Source organism: Schistocerca gregaria, chromosome X (assembly GCF_023897955.1).
Source record: "Schistocerca gregaria isolate iqSchGreg1 chromosome X, iqSchGreg1.2, whole genome shotgun sequence".
Taxonomy (NCBI): Eukaryota; Metazoa; Arthropoda; class Insecta; order Orthoptera; family Acrididae; genus Schistocerca; species Schistocerca gregaria.
In genome coordinates this window covers 624976788-624991035 of record NC_064931.1, presented here as the reverse complement: position 1 = coordinate 624991035, position 14248 = coordinate 624976788, and the positions used below count along the sequence as shown (strand labels likewise).

The following is a 14248-nucleotide window of genomic DNA, read 5'->3' as shown; positions in this document are numbered from 1 at the left end:
TTGCCAGAACGCCCATACATCACGGAATTCACGTAATTGCCGGTGCAAAGTACTTTCGCACCAAACACGGAGACCAACTCGTCAATAAGGCGCACGTGAATAGAGGTTTCATGGTTTCTTTTACTTTTTTTAGGGAAAAGAATACGCAAGTTTCATCTCTATTGTCCTAATGTATCTATCACATACACAGTGCAGTGCGTCACTTTTAGGAGTTGCCAAACATATTTAAGAAAATTATCTTTCGTCTGCAGCTAGTAACATTCCTCAATGACGTGCGGAAAGAACGTCGGCCAAAACTTTTGAACTGTAGAACAGTGCCATAACTTTATTCACAGGACTTTATCTATTAGTAAACAATGTAAATTTAGTCTGCCTATTAAGAAGTCAGTCCACACAAAACTCACGGAAGAATTTTGTCTCTCGCTGCATGATTTCCAACTAATTTAAAGTGCTTACAGACGTGCAGCTCGTTTAGCACAGTCAATATGGTATTTGAAAACAGAGAGAAAAGAGAGTTGCCCCTCATTTGCAACTGGTCGTGCTAAACGAGTCGCACATTTCATATGAAAAAGAAGACGTATTAAGAAAACCATTTAATTTTTATTAGGTCCATTCACAGCGCAGTTTAAAAGGAAATCGACCACCAACCACCCTTAATGTACGAGGGCTGTTCTTTGGTGGATGACACTGTTTTTACCCCATTACAACTTCAACCATCGATATACAGATGCACAACGCAGCATTAATACCACTGTTCATAGCTATCCCACCATAACATCTTTGAGAAAACGAAAGATGCAACTCCTGCTTCTGAATGTCTCTCATTAAAAAACCTTCGTATTAGTCCATATTTTCTCGGTACAGTCACTTCGCGAGACGTGTGTGGGGGGGAGTAATATGTCTGTTCACATCACATAGAAGAAGTGGTAAAGAGATCACGTCTCTGCTCACCTTTGTCAGAGTATCGCCTATGCCCCCATATTCTCACAATTCCCTCGGTAAAAAAAACCTTCCTATTAGTCCAAATTTTCTCATTTCAGTCACTTTGCAAGCTGCATGTGTGGGGGAGTAATATGTGGCTCATAACATTCAACTCCACCCCTTTCAGGGTAACGTTAACCCCTATATTCTCATGAATATTCCAGTCTTCTATGTATGGCACTTGCATCTACCTGATGTTGACGAATAAGGTTGTTTCCAGATGTCCTCAGCCAAGTCACAGAGTCCTGCTAATTCTCTCCGAATTCCATCAAGTTGCTACAGAACTTTTCCATTAGTTAGAAGACTGTCTAGCCCTCTACGCATCACTGGCTATATAGAGAGCTATTACAATGTGAAGAAACAGCACACTATCGTACAGGGATAAATTCACCACCATGCGGATGCTTACGTCCAAATACTTTACGATTGGTACCGTTTCCACTGATATACTCCATGACTTAATAGAACAGCAGCAGGTCCCTTCTGCTGGTTTAGATTCAATAGTTACATTAATATACATACAGTTCCAGTTCCCACCAACCCTCAATCCTCTGCAAATCGGTGTAGCTTACTGGTGTCTCTACCCTGCCTTATATACAGGAGCCTACATCTAAATATGCACAGTATGAACTATGTCGAAGCAGTTTTATCGATTTCTTTGTTCCTTTTCCAGTGATATGCGTAATGATCAAGCAAAAATAAATGTGTATGCCTCTGTACATACCCTAATCTCCTATATGATCGTTACGCCAGATATAGGATTTTTAACAACGAACGAAGCCTTCCGGCTGGCGCTTTCCTATACGAGCACTGCACAAAGAAAATCTGATACCTCTGCACTTCATCGATATCGGATGATTGTCTATAAATATGTCCCTGTACGTGTTCTTATCTCCTTTATCTTATTACTACGATCACTGCGTTAGATATACGATAGCATTAGGATACCAGATTCTTCATTGAATGGATATCGTTTTGATATAAATATGTAGTCCATTTCTCAGTTGGGATATATAGACATAATGCAATTCTAACAGCGTAACAGAGCTTCCAACACACGCCATTGATTGAATCATATACATTGGTGCAGCTGCTTTACACAGACAAGCACAATTCAGAGTTACAGTAAGAGTTGGGAGAGATTTATGGTTTAATCACAGCACTGTTCATTTTCCCCCCATACTCTATTCGAGAGTGAGCTGACCATGATATTGTATTCCGGATCAAGTAGTGGTCAGAAGAGTATGTGTAGCTTTTTTGAAAAAAAAAAAAAAAGAAAAAAAGAAACAAACCTACCAGTACATGCACACTTGTCTGAGTTGTAGCGTTAGTTAGGTGACATGCAGACTGGATTTTAGGCTGCTCGCTTGCCATACATAAGTTGACATTTCAGTTCTTAGTGTTTGGGTTAATTCCATAAGAATCCAGCAAATGAATTTGAGCGTGGCATATGCATTCTACTTCAGCTCACTTCAGATACTTACTGCTAGACATTTAACTGCAGTTAAAACTTCTGATGACAGTGTATGGGATTTCCAGTCCTATTAAAACGCAGCAGGTTTAGTTCCTTTCAGGTCAACTACTAGCCCCATCGCAGCTCTTCCCACCTGAATGAAAACAGCTCCATCGCCTGCAAACATCCACCATCACAAGCAAATACGCAGCAAACCGCTTATAGTGAATGGTGGGGGATATGTGTGAGCAGTATTGTCCATTACACTTCCATCCCACTTTCATGCCAGATCTAGTGAGAAATGATTTTCTATATACCTCCATACACACTCCAACCTACATGATGTAGTACAACTGTAAACACACAGCGCAACTGCGCTATTTTTCTACATGTATGTGTATCGGGTTGTAGGAGAGGGGTTCCCATGGTATAGGATAGATCATGCATAAGATTCATCATACCTTATGACTGGGATAGAGCTTGAATGTGGATCCACCACACTTTACGTCTGGGCTAGAGCCTGAAGTTCGATCCACCACACATTACGTCCAGGACAGGGTTCATAGGCGGATCCATCTGCGGTACCTGCGGGGCAGCGTCCGGAGGTTGATTCATCAGCTCTAGGTGTGCAATAGGGTCTGGGAGCTCCCCGCAACAAACCGACACACACAGAAAAATAATGCAGCTGCACTAGATGTTTAAAACTGTACTACACTTACAAACAAATTTAGAATATGTGACTAGAAGTGATTTTATGATCATGTGAGCAAAAGTGGCGGCGTCTTGGATCTTTAGAATAGGTTACATATCACGGGAACTTTGAAAGCAGGTCGCTCTGTAATGTAATGGATGTCTGAGGGTGTTGGAGAGGTATCTCTCTGAAGGTTTACCTGTGGTGTGTCGAACTATTTCTTTTGTACGTTGCTTCCAGCTTTTGCACAATAGAGATACACATTCATCATCTGAATCAGCATTGTAATGCAGTACAACGTGTGATGTGTGGGAGATTAAATTAACCCTCTTTCAGAGCGTGGTCTTCAATTATTAAGTAACGTCCTGAAAAACTAAGTGAAGCTGTATTGTTTTCTAAAAGTGACGGAGATGAAACCATGTGTTCCATTGTGGTGTAGGGTAGAAATATTGCGATGAGACAAACAACCCATGTGTTGAACACACTGTGTGGTTTTCCAAGTGTCTGTTTATGCTTCTTGCAAAGGGTTAGGATTTTGTGGATAATATACTCTTTGATCAAAAGCGTCCTGACACCTGGCTGAAAATGACTTAAAAGTTCGTGGGCCCCTCCATTGGTAATGCTGAAATTCAATATGGTGTTGGACCACCCTTGGCCTTGATGACAGCTTCCACTCTCGAAGGCATACGTTCAATCAGGTGCCGGAAGGTCTCTTGGGGAATGGCAGCCCATTCTTCATGGAATGCTGCACTGAGGAGAGGTATCGATATCGGTCGGTGAGGCCTGGCACGAAGTGGGCGTTCCAAAACATCCCAAAGGTGTTCTATAGGATTGAAGTCAGGACTATGTGCAGGCCAGTGCATTACGGGAATGTTATTGTCTTGTAACCACTCCGCCACAGGCCGTGGATTATGAACAGCTGCTCGATCGTGTTGAAAGACGCAGTCGCCATCCCCTAATTGCTCTTCAACAGTGGGAAGCAAGAAGGTGCTTAACACATCAATGTAGACCTGTGCTGTGATAGTGCCACGCAAAACAGCAAGGGGGGCAAGCCCCTTCCTTCAAAAACACGACCACACCATAACACCACCGCATCCGAATTTTACTGTTGGCACTACACACACTGGCAGATGACATTCACAGGGCATTCGCCATACCCACACCCTGCCATCGGATCGCCACATTGTGTACTATGATTCGCCACTCCATACAACGTTTTTCCACTGTTCAGTAGTCCAATGTTTACGCTCCTTACACAAAGCGAGGAGTGGTTGGCATTTACCTGCGTGAAGTGTGGCTTATGAGTAGGTGCTCGACCATGAAATCCAAGTTTCCTCACCTCCCGCCTGACTGTCATACTACTTGTAGTGGATCCTGATGCAGTTTGGAATTCCTGTGTGATGGTCTGGATAGATGTCTGCCTACTACACATTACAACCCTCTTCAACTGTCGGTGGTCTCTGACAGTCAACATACGAGGTCGGCCTGTAAGCTTTTGTGCTGTACGTGTCCCTTCACGTTTCCACTTCACTATCACATCGGAAACAGTGGAGCTAGGGATATTTAGGAGTGTGGACATCTCACGTAGAGATGTATGTCACAAGTGACACCTAGTCACCTGACCACGCTCGAAGTCTGTGAATTCCGTCCCAGTCTGCTCTCTCACGATATCTAATGTCTACTGAGGTCGTTGATATGGAATACGTGGCAGTAGGTGGCAGCACAATGCCCCTAATATGGAAACTGTATGTTTTTGGGTTATCCGGATACTTTGATCACATAGTGTATATGACAGAATATAGATGCAATAATTACTGAAAAGGGTGCAGCAACTATTAAACCTCTATCAAATGTTCTGAAAGCAGCATCAGAACACCCTGCGACTGTATATGTTGACAGAGTCTTGGTTTTTTTAGTGTAAAAAGACATGGAGACCCACACAGAGTTGAAATATTGTTGCAGTGGACTTATATATCGATCCAGTAAATGAGAGATTTTTTTATTTTTTATTTTTAAGGCATAGAAACTTACGACTTCCTAACGTCTGGCAGAAACGCTTACATCTTCCACCACTAAAAAGAACCTGGTTTTTTACTTCTGATTTATAACTATAGAAACGAACTGTTTGAATGTATCTACAACAATACGATTTTTTTTCACCGTGTGATATTCAGCATCAGCAGAGGTTCCGTCTTTTGTTTTCCCGATATATATATGTTATAGTGGGTAGTAAAGAAGAAAAGGCGATGTTACTGCTACATTGTACAGCTATATATCCATGGCTGAAGCTTTTCTAATAGAGAAATTGCAAAAGGCGAGAATATGGGGTAAAGCCTTGCCATCCGCGAATGAGCAACCTTCGTAAATTACTAGTGGTTGGTGCACTGTCTAGATTTTGAATAAAAATTAGTTGGTTTTTAGTACGTCTTTTTATTGTCATATAAAATGTGCGACAGATTAAGCACAACCAGTTGGTGATGACTAGGCCACTCCATTTCCTTTATTTGCAGTCACAACGCTGATTATGCTAAATCAGCAACACGTACTTAGGCACTTTAAATTAGATGCAAATCATGGATCGAGTCACAACATTCTTCCGTGAGTGTTGTGCACCTATAAATAAGTGCACTGACATTTTAATAGGTAGACTAAATTTACAGTATTGACTTGTTAATAAATTGATGGCACTGCTCTGCGGATGAAACCTTTTTAGCCACAGACAAGCATTCTTTCTACAATATATATATATATATATATATATATATATATATATATATATATATATATATATATATATATATATAAAGTCCATTAAACGCTGATTACATAATAAATGACACTGGACAAATAACCTGAAGCCGCATGTAGCATCAAGATAAGTAGACAACTTTATCCAAGCTTGTGGGAGAGAAAGTTAAACACTGCCGCTACAGAACTGTCTTGTAATTTAGCAATTTGTTTCAACTGCTCATTTATAGAATATAATTACGTTACACTAAGAATTATTATCAGTCCAAATTGCAGAGAGTAAATGAAGTGTTAGGAACTTCGTGACTGAGGAGACAGGATTGATAGTGCACATTCTGCCCTGAGTTTTGTCTGTCTATAAATGGGTGGATTAACATACAACAAGCACACTAAATTTACGTTGTTGACTCATAAATAAAATACGGTGAATAAAGCTATGGAATTACTTTGAGGCACACAAATTCTGACCATCAGACAGACATTCTTCCCACACCAAATTCACGAATGATTCCAGGTACAGGTGAAAAACATGCGTGACGACTCCTGCGAGTGAGAAAGTGCATATATGATCACTATGATACTAAAACCTAAAACGAAAGGAGAGATTATGCCGGATTTGTGACATTTATCCATTAATCGACGACTATTTGACGAATCGACGGAAAAATACTTTATTGTCAAATCATAACATAAATTTTCGTAAAACAAATGAAATTACATATCTCTGAAAACGTGTACAAGCTTTCAGGATGAATGCGAATTCATGCATACGGTCTGCTGGAAGATATAGGGTGTGTGTGTGGGGGGGGGGGGGAGGGAGGGGGGAGTAAATGACTAAATAATTTTTTTAAAATTGTGATACGTGCGGTAATCTCTCACAGAAGCGTGACCGCAAGCCTGGACAGAAGCGCACGATATCTCGTTGACAAGGGGGCAGGGAAGGGGTGTATGGGCTACCGGTGGCAAGGTCGACAGTCCCAACTGGTTGCACAAAGCACCTCTGTCTTTTTACGCCCGATGTGTGTGGTGGGGTGAAATAAGGCAGTGCTCATGGGAGCAGCCGTTGACCGTGGCAGCTTCTCCTTACATTCAGGCACTCTGGCACGTGCGTTGCGCTGAACACACAGAGGGTTCTGCAGTATGACAGAGATCACTGTGCAGAGCACAGAATTGTTTTTTTACGTGTTTTTAATGGGCCACTGCACTGAGAAGTTTTTATGTAAATACAAACATTGTTGTTAGTCGTATACTACTCCGACCGTTAATTCGCGGCAGTACTAAAATGAGAGACAGCGGCAGCAGTTGCAAACGGAAGTGACGGTTATGTACGGTAGGTCGCTGCAGAAACGTAACGCTCCACCGGTCCAGTGCGGGGTTCGCGAGTGGAACATGTACCTTTCTCTGTAGTAGCGTTCTAGCAGTTATTTTACAAATCTGGCATATTCATGTAGTGTCATGCGAGTCGGCAGTTACATCACAATCTAGATGTGCAAGAGGGATAAGTTCCGTTTAAGTAAAACGTAGCCCTCCTGCGTATTTTTTGTCGTGGTGTGTCTTCCTGGAAAAATTGGCTGTTTGCGGAGAAAACCGACAAAATTTTAACGAATAGCCTGAAAATGTAAATAATGTCATATGTTGGTTCACTTTCAAGATATGCACTGTGATGTTACTTGTTACACATTATGAGTTCCGTATTTAAGTGTGTCTTCTTGTAAAAGTAGGTATTTTTGAATAATGAAAGAAAATCTATTAAATTTGAACGAATCGCCTGAAACTTAAATAGCGTTGTATGGTGATAGTTATTAAAGCTATTTAAAGCCACGTATTTTACGTGTGGTTCCTGAAAAGCTATATAATATCAGTGCCGCGCGGGATTAGCCGAGCGGTGTAGGGCGCTGCCAAATGGTTCAAATGGCTCTGAGCACTATGGGACTCAACTGCTGTGGTCACTAGTCCCATAGAACTTAGAACTACTTAAACCTAACTAACCTAAGGACATCACACACATCCATGCCCGAGGCAGGATTCGAACCTGCGACCGTAGCAGTCACACGGCTCCGGACTGCGCGCCTATAATCGCGAAACCACCGCGGCCGGCGTAGGGCGGTGCAGTTATGGACTGTGCGGCTGGTCCCAGCGGAGGTTCCAGTCCTCACTCGGGCATGGGTGTGTGTGTTTTGTCCTTAGGATAATTTAGGTTACTTAGTGTGTAAACTTAGGGACTGATGACCTTAGCAGTTAAGTCCCATAAGATTTCACACACATTTGAACTTTTTTTTTTGAAAATATCAGTGAAACCCATGTTTACGTTTCTCCTCTTAAAAATTCTGTAAAATTAGTCACAAAACCCATATTTACATGTATTTACTTAAAAAGTATGGGGAAATCAGTAAAGCAGCAACGGAATGTTGAAACATAATTAAAAATTAGCTTCAAAACCGTAAATACCATCGTATTATCCAGAAACAGCGTCTGTCTCCACCTGCGCCGGTAGTCACTGATTTTCCCCTGTCTCTAACGCACCTACTACTGTCCATCGGCAGCCAGAGAGGTCTATGCGCTGCACTTCTTTCAAACCATCGGTACGGAACAGTGTTAGTGTGAGGGGAAAATAAAGTGCATTCCAGTGTTATTTGCTGTGATATTAGAGTTGCAAGAGAATATTTCCTAAGTTAATTGAGGTGTTAAGTTCTGTAACCACATTTTTTTAAAGATAATCGGTAAATAGCATTTGGACGCTTTATCGTGCTGGAAGTTGAAGACACTTTATGGTGGTGGCAGTATTGATCGAATGAGGCACAAATTAAGGATGCCAATCTCAGGGACGCTAAGGACAGGTAGGTGGCGGTGGTGGCGGGGGGGGGGGGGGGGGGGGCGTCGTGGCCAATAGGGCACAGTGGGAGCGTTGGGGGCTGGAAGATGTCATTTTTATGGGTCATAAAATACCATAATTAAAAATGAATGTTATCGCTTTACGCTAAAAGCTTTTACCACCTGATTAAACATGGACTAAAGTCGCCATCTTGCCTATAAATTTTGGTAATTATAATGACAGTTAATGCCCTTTCTTAATATCCTAAGTAAACAAAACATGCCCCCAAGTGAACAGTTTGCCTGCATAAGGGTCATTAAATTAGTCTAGCGAAAGTGGCTTTTGTGTTTATTAAGGACAACAATGAGGTCTTTGTCACAAAACTCTCATACATACATTACTCATAGTGACCCTGCCTTTTCTGCTGCGGCGATGATATAACGACTCTGGCCCCTGTGCTGTGCCGGACAATGTGGTAACTTCTCGGCGCCTCCTTATAGTACTTGTCATATCAGTAGGTAGCCCTTGATCTAACTCCGCCTGGCCAGCTCAATCTGACCCGCCTCCACAGGCTCTTGCGTTAGCCATGAATGATGTCTCAGTTATATTCAGCCGTGTCCAATAAATTATTTGTGGCTCAACAATGCTGTAGACATTCCTGTCTTCTAAGACGACAACATCAGTTTTCACAGGCTTACATGAACACACACACACACACACACACACACACACACACACGCGCGCGCGCGCGCGCGCGCGCGTTCCTGATTTGGCGAACACACAGACACCAGCTAAATCACCCATCAGAAAAACCACAGAAAATGTCTTGGGTTATTTGTTTACCTGGTGAAACTTAGCAATCAACATCCCATAAATCTCGTTGCTCCGAGTTCTCCCTCGGCCATGGGTGTAGGTGTTGTTCTTAGCATAAGTTAATTTAAGTTAGTTTAAGTAATGTGTAAGTCTAGGGACCTATGACCTCAGCAGTTTGGCCCCTTAGGAATTCACAGGCATTTGAACATTTTGGTTGCTCTACGACATCTGATCAGTTAATGGCTGCAGCTGGATGTGGTCTACTTGAAGGAACGTGTGAACTCTGTTTCTGGCTGATTAGAGGTCGTTTCGAAGGCTAGAGACGTTGTTACACGGTATTATCGTGCTGCCTCCAGTGGGTAACAAACATTTTTGTCCGGCGTGCGTATCTTTCGCTGTATGCAGCATCTAGCCACAATGTTCGGCCCTCATACGCAGTACATCTACTAATGGGACAACCCAACCAGTGACTTTTAGTCACACAGTTTGTAAAACATTTCAGTATATGAAATAATTGTAAGTGATCAGAGATAATTATGTTTGAACAAACGTTATTGAAGATAAATGAAAAGTTATTCAAAAGGAAGCTGCAAAATTAGTAATTCAATGTTCGCGATAGGAGACAATTCGCCAGAATGTGAACAATGTCTTAACTATTCTCCATCACAAGGTAGGGAACATAAAAGACATAAAAACGATAAGCCTTCTATTTGTAATTTCTGAGAAATGCAGTGAAATTATAACCAACTCCATAGAGTAAAAATTACACTGTCAGTCATGTACAGAAACAATGTAGCTTTACATTTGGGTATAAAACAATGGAGTATTCGTAAGACGCAGAACAGAATATTTACACACACTCTGGGATTCATGGATTTTATGATATCGTATAACTCAGTTTCAACAAAATCTATACTAACAGCCGTTAGTAAACGAGACCCCGATTCAATCTATGTAGGTGCACTGAAGGATATGCAAGTAAATTCTACAGCTTTCATTAGATACCCTCAGAACAGCCAGAAATCAGAGACAGAGAAGGAGATTCCATATGACCAAACCTATTCTCAGCTGTCTTAGAGGGCGTTTTCACATCTTCAAACTAGGAAAATAGAGAATAAGTACCAGTTAATGGTACATGTTTATATCGCCTTCCTTTGATTGATAACGTTGGACTGTTTGTCTCTAGCGCAGATACTCTTCAACATCGAGTGGAAGAACTTACTAGACTAAATTAGAAACTAGGCTCGAAAAGTAATTAATAAGGCTAAACTACTGCATAGAATGGTAAGTAATAAAAATAAACACCGAGCGTGAAAGTAGATAATGGGTTTTTGTACGTGCAGGATTCGCCGGTGGCGTTAGGAAAGTGGGACGTGAACATGCATGTGAGCGAAATAATTTCAGTTAAATGTAAAAAGAAACTTACTGAAGGTTTATTCCGATAAATCTAGCCTAATGGGATACAAACGTAAAGCTGCGGCTAGTGGGAGGCTACCGACGACCAGATTGAGGGGCAATGGCTCTCAAATAAGGGGTAGCAAGAAGTCAAGCGTTGTTGGGTCGAGGGTTAACTGACAAGAGAACATCTCGGTGACGCCGGTGCATTCTCGCCAGTCCGCCCAGCGTCTCACGTGAACCTTCACAGCCCTCTGATTGGCTGCTGGAAGGCACTTTGCAGGCGTAGCTAGTCAGCTACGCTTTGCCAAAGCGTTACCTCTTCAGCAGTACTCACTATGAGAGAGTTATTCAAGTGCATTGAGCGTGTGTAGGTAGCGACAGCCAGTAACATGCGGCGTCGCACTGGCCCCAGCCGAGCCACAACCTTACAGTGAGACACAGTTCCGTTGCATCGGAAGGAAAATTGGAAAAAAACGAAAGTTAATTTTAATTACAAATAAACTTTTCCCATCAGTCTGGCAGTCCACAATGCACATTCCCTCCGCCTTCCGCAGGAGCAGGTTACTGGTTTTAAATAACTCGACATCATGAAAAATGTTTGAGAATATTGACTCAAAAAAATGCTCCCTTGGACAGGTTGCACCGACATTTAGAGGGGCTATAGTCTAAGGGGTGTTGCTTGCCAATAGCAAAATCTTTGAAATTACTGAAAAGGCGTAAGGGGTACAGAGTTTGATAATTATTTTCTTTTACTTCATAAAAATTGTTACAATGAGTTATAATTCAGATGGCTGCTTTTAGCTAATAACAAAACAGAGAAATGTGGCTCGTCGTTGTAGTGCGCTGGTGCGGCGCCGTAATGACACCGAGGCGACCCCCGGTGTACTGAGTCACCAGGGACAGCCGAGATGCGTCAGTCGGGCAGTGGCTGCGCTACCGCCTTGACGATGGCTGAGTGCAGTGATGGAGTACCTCGGTCGGATATTCCCGAGGCTTGTTGGCGGGTGCCGTAGAGTGGTCACGCAGGTTATGACAGACTGTAACACTCCATCCAGAGGGCTCATCAGCGGAGGCTCATCGGAGTATTTCAATACAAAGAGGGTTAGTTTAGCCCAAATCAATTCTTACAATTCATTACATTTCCTATAGGCTGCACAGTTTATCGTGCAAGACTATAATGTCAAGATTGTTAAACAATACACTATAAACTATTTAGTCACATATAATGAACAATTGACTCCAAAATATTCAGTAACACTGCTCTTTCCCAAAGTAAATACTGTTCATAAATTACAAGTTATCTGCATGGTTCTTTACTAAGTGGATATAATGCCCTACATCATAATTTGAACATATTTGAAGCAGAAGCTAATATATTTCCTCATTACAGAGTACAACGTACAATTATATTAAATGAAAACATAATACAAAATATAAACATTTAATTCCTAATGCTTAATCATAATGGAGGGCCATGCCTGATTAGTTCCTCGTGTTGACAAAGATTTGCCCTCGATAATCTCTCGACAGCTATTCCTCAGGCAGAGCTGGCTTTGGCGACATGAATCGCTTACAGTACCGTCGGGTATATGTGAAGCATATAATAAGTCCAATGGCCACTAGCGTTAGTGGAACAGATGTAACGCTGGGAATAACCACTTTGCGTAGATTCTCTCGAGTATTCCATTCGGCGATGTGCGCAGTGGCACAATCTCGAGCACTTTTACCTTTTTCCCGAGCTATTAATTCATCAATTGACTGCAGTAGGAGGACCTTAGAAATGTTTAGCAGCATGTGAAAGCTGTCAGATAGTGGCAGCGCAAAAGGTGTTTCAGGGAAGTACAGCGGAAAAGGTTTGAAACCAGCATTGTTTGTACAATTTAAACGAGCGTATATTCTAACAGTGAGTATAATTACATCACAGTAGGAACAATTAAATAAAAATCCATTGTCAGATAAAGTTAGCCGGGAAGTCAGCGACATAAATGCATGACTTTAGCAGAGAAGTGCTATTACAATTGGCAGTGACACCGAATACAGTAAGCTATTTCCAGTAACTACGAACTAAGATTCGTGCACCGCAACAACAGTGAGACAGCAAGACGGCGTCTCAGATTTTTCAAAAAAGCAACGCAATTTCTCAACGCGTAAGACCAATACGTAGTGATAAGGTGGAACACGTGTAATAATCGTTGTGAATGTAAAGCGGTCATTCCGTAAGCGGCATAACGAGTGTGTTTCACGGTCTTTGCTGACAATTAGAATATCATTAATTTGGCACAGAATTGTTTCTGTGCAGCTGTACAACCAACCATGCACCTGGGGATATATGAAGACGGTGACATTCAAATTCACACTCTGTATAAGTGACTGGTAGTGATATCCGCGCATTTAACACTTCTTTAGAGCGTGAATACCGCACTGTGGCAACAGTATATTAGTACGACAAAGGCGATTCCTGTATGGGGTAGACTATTTGTACAGGCGCTGATAAATGCAATGAAATGAAGGTTAATGTCTGCAAGAAAGTTTCGGCTCGTAGCAAATTAGGAATGAGCTTCTGTTGTAATCCTAGCCAACTAAAATTGGGCAGGGTGTTGACAGGCAACTGCGTTGCGTGGATGTTATACAACAAAGTCTGTAATGCCTTAATTGCTTCTAGGGTAGCAGTTAACTTTGACAGTTCCCTGTGGACGATCACTAAGCCATGCTGGATCGAGCTCTTCAGTCCTTCATACTGCTGCACTAATTCAGTGGCTGCATGACGGACCTGTCCGTTAGTGGCCAGAAGGTTGTTTTCGATGTGACGCACAAGAATTTCCTGATTCTGGATAGCGAAAAACGTACATTGGTGGAGTGTTTTATCCCATCGATAAGCATCAGACTGATCAGAAGTACAGGATATTGCCTTTAATATGATACCACACGCGTTAAACCACGCTCGTTTAGTGCATTGTAATGTTACGGCACCAGCAATGCTTCGTAACTGTTCTTGGGTGTTAGTGAGCACTTGCTTTAAGTCCAACAAACTACGGAAGGTTCCTTTTCGTCCAGAACGAGTCGGCTGGGGTTCACATGCTATTAGGCAACTGGTAACCTTCTGCAACGCAGTCTCCTCTTCTGTCAGTACAGTTAAATTCATCTCAGCTACAATTACAATCTGATGCCGAGTATACAACAAGTTGTCCATTCGTTCGGACGTTATGCCAGAAGATGGTGGGTGGATTTGAAATGGCGGTTTACTCACAACACTAACAATAAAGCACACAAAATACAGCACCACATCCTAATCAGTGAGTGCTGGTGGGCGAAGACACAACGGCATAAGCTGGCTCGGTAAATGAAACTGTCA

General features: G+C 42.0%; 1 protein-coding gene and 1 long non-coding RNA gene across 3 annotated transcripts in view; one reads left to right on the top strand and one right to left on the bottom strand.

The window, feature by feature from the left end:
• Positions 1 to 14248, top strand: part of LOC126297822 (glutamate receptor ionotropic, kainate 2) — a 402447-nt gene that overhangs the window by 55352 nt on the left and 332847 nt on the right. The gene's annotated exons all lie outside the window — the stretch shown is intronic.
• LOC126297824 (uncharacterized) overlaps positions 10928 to 14248 on the bottom strand; it is a 61132-nt gene continuing 57811 nt past the window's right edge. Inside the window, exon 3 of the long non-coding RNA XR_007552578.1 lies at positions 10928 to 11941. This is a non-coding gene — a long non-coding RNA (uncharacterized LOC126297824). The remainder of the gene's footprint in view (positions 11942 to 14248) is intronic.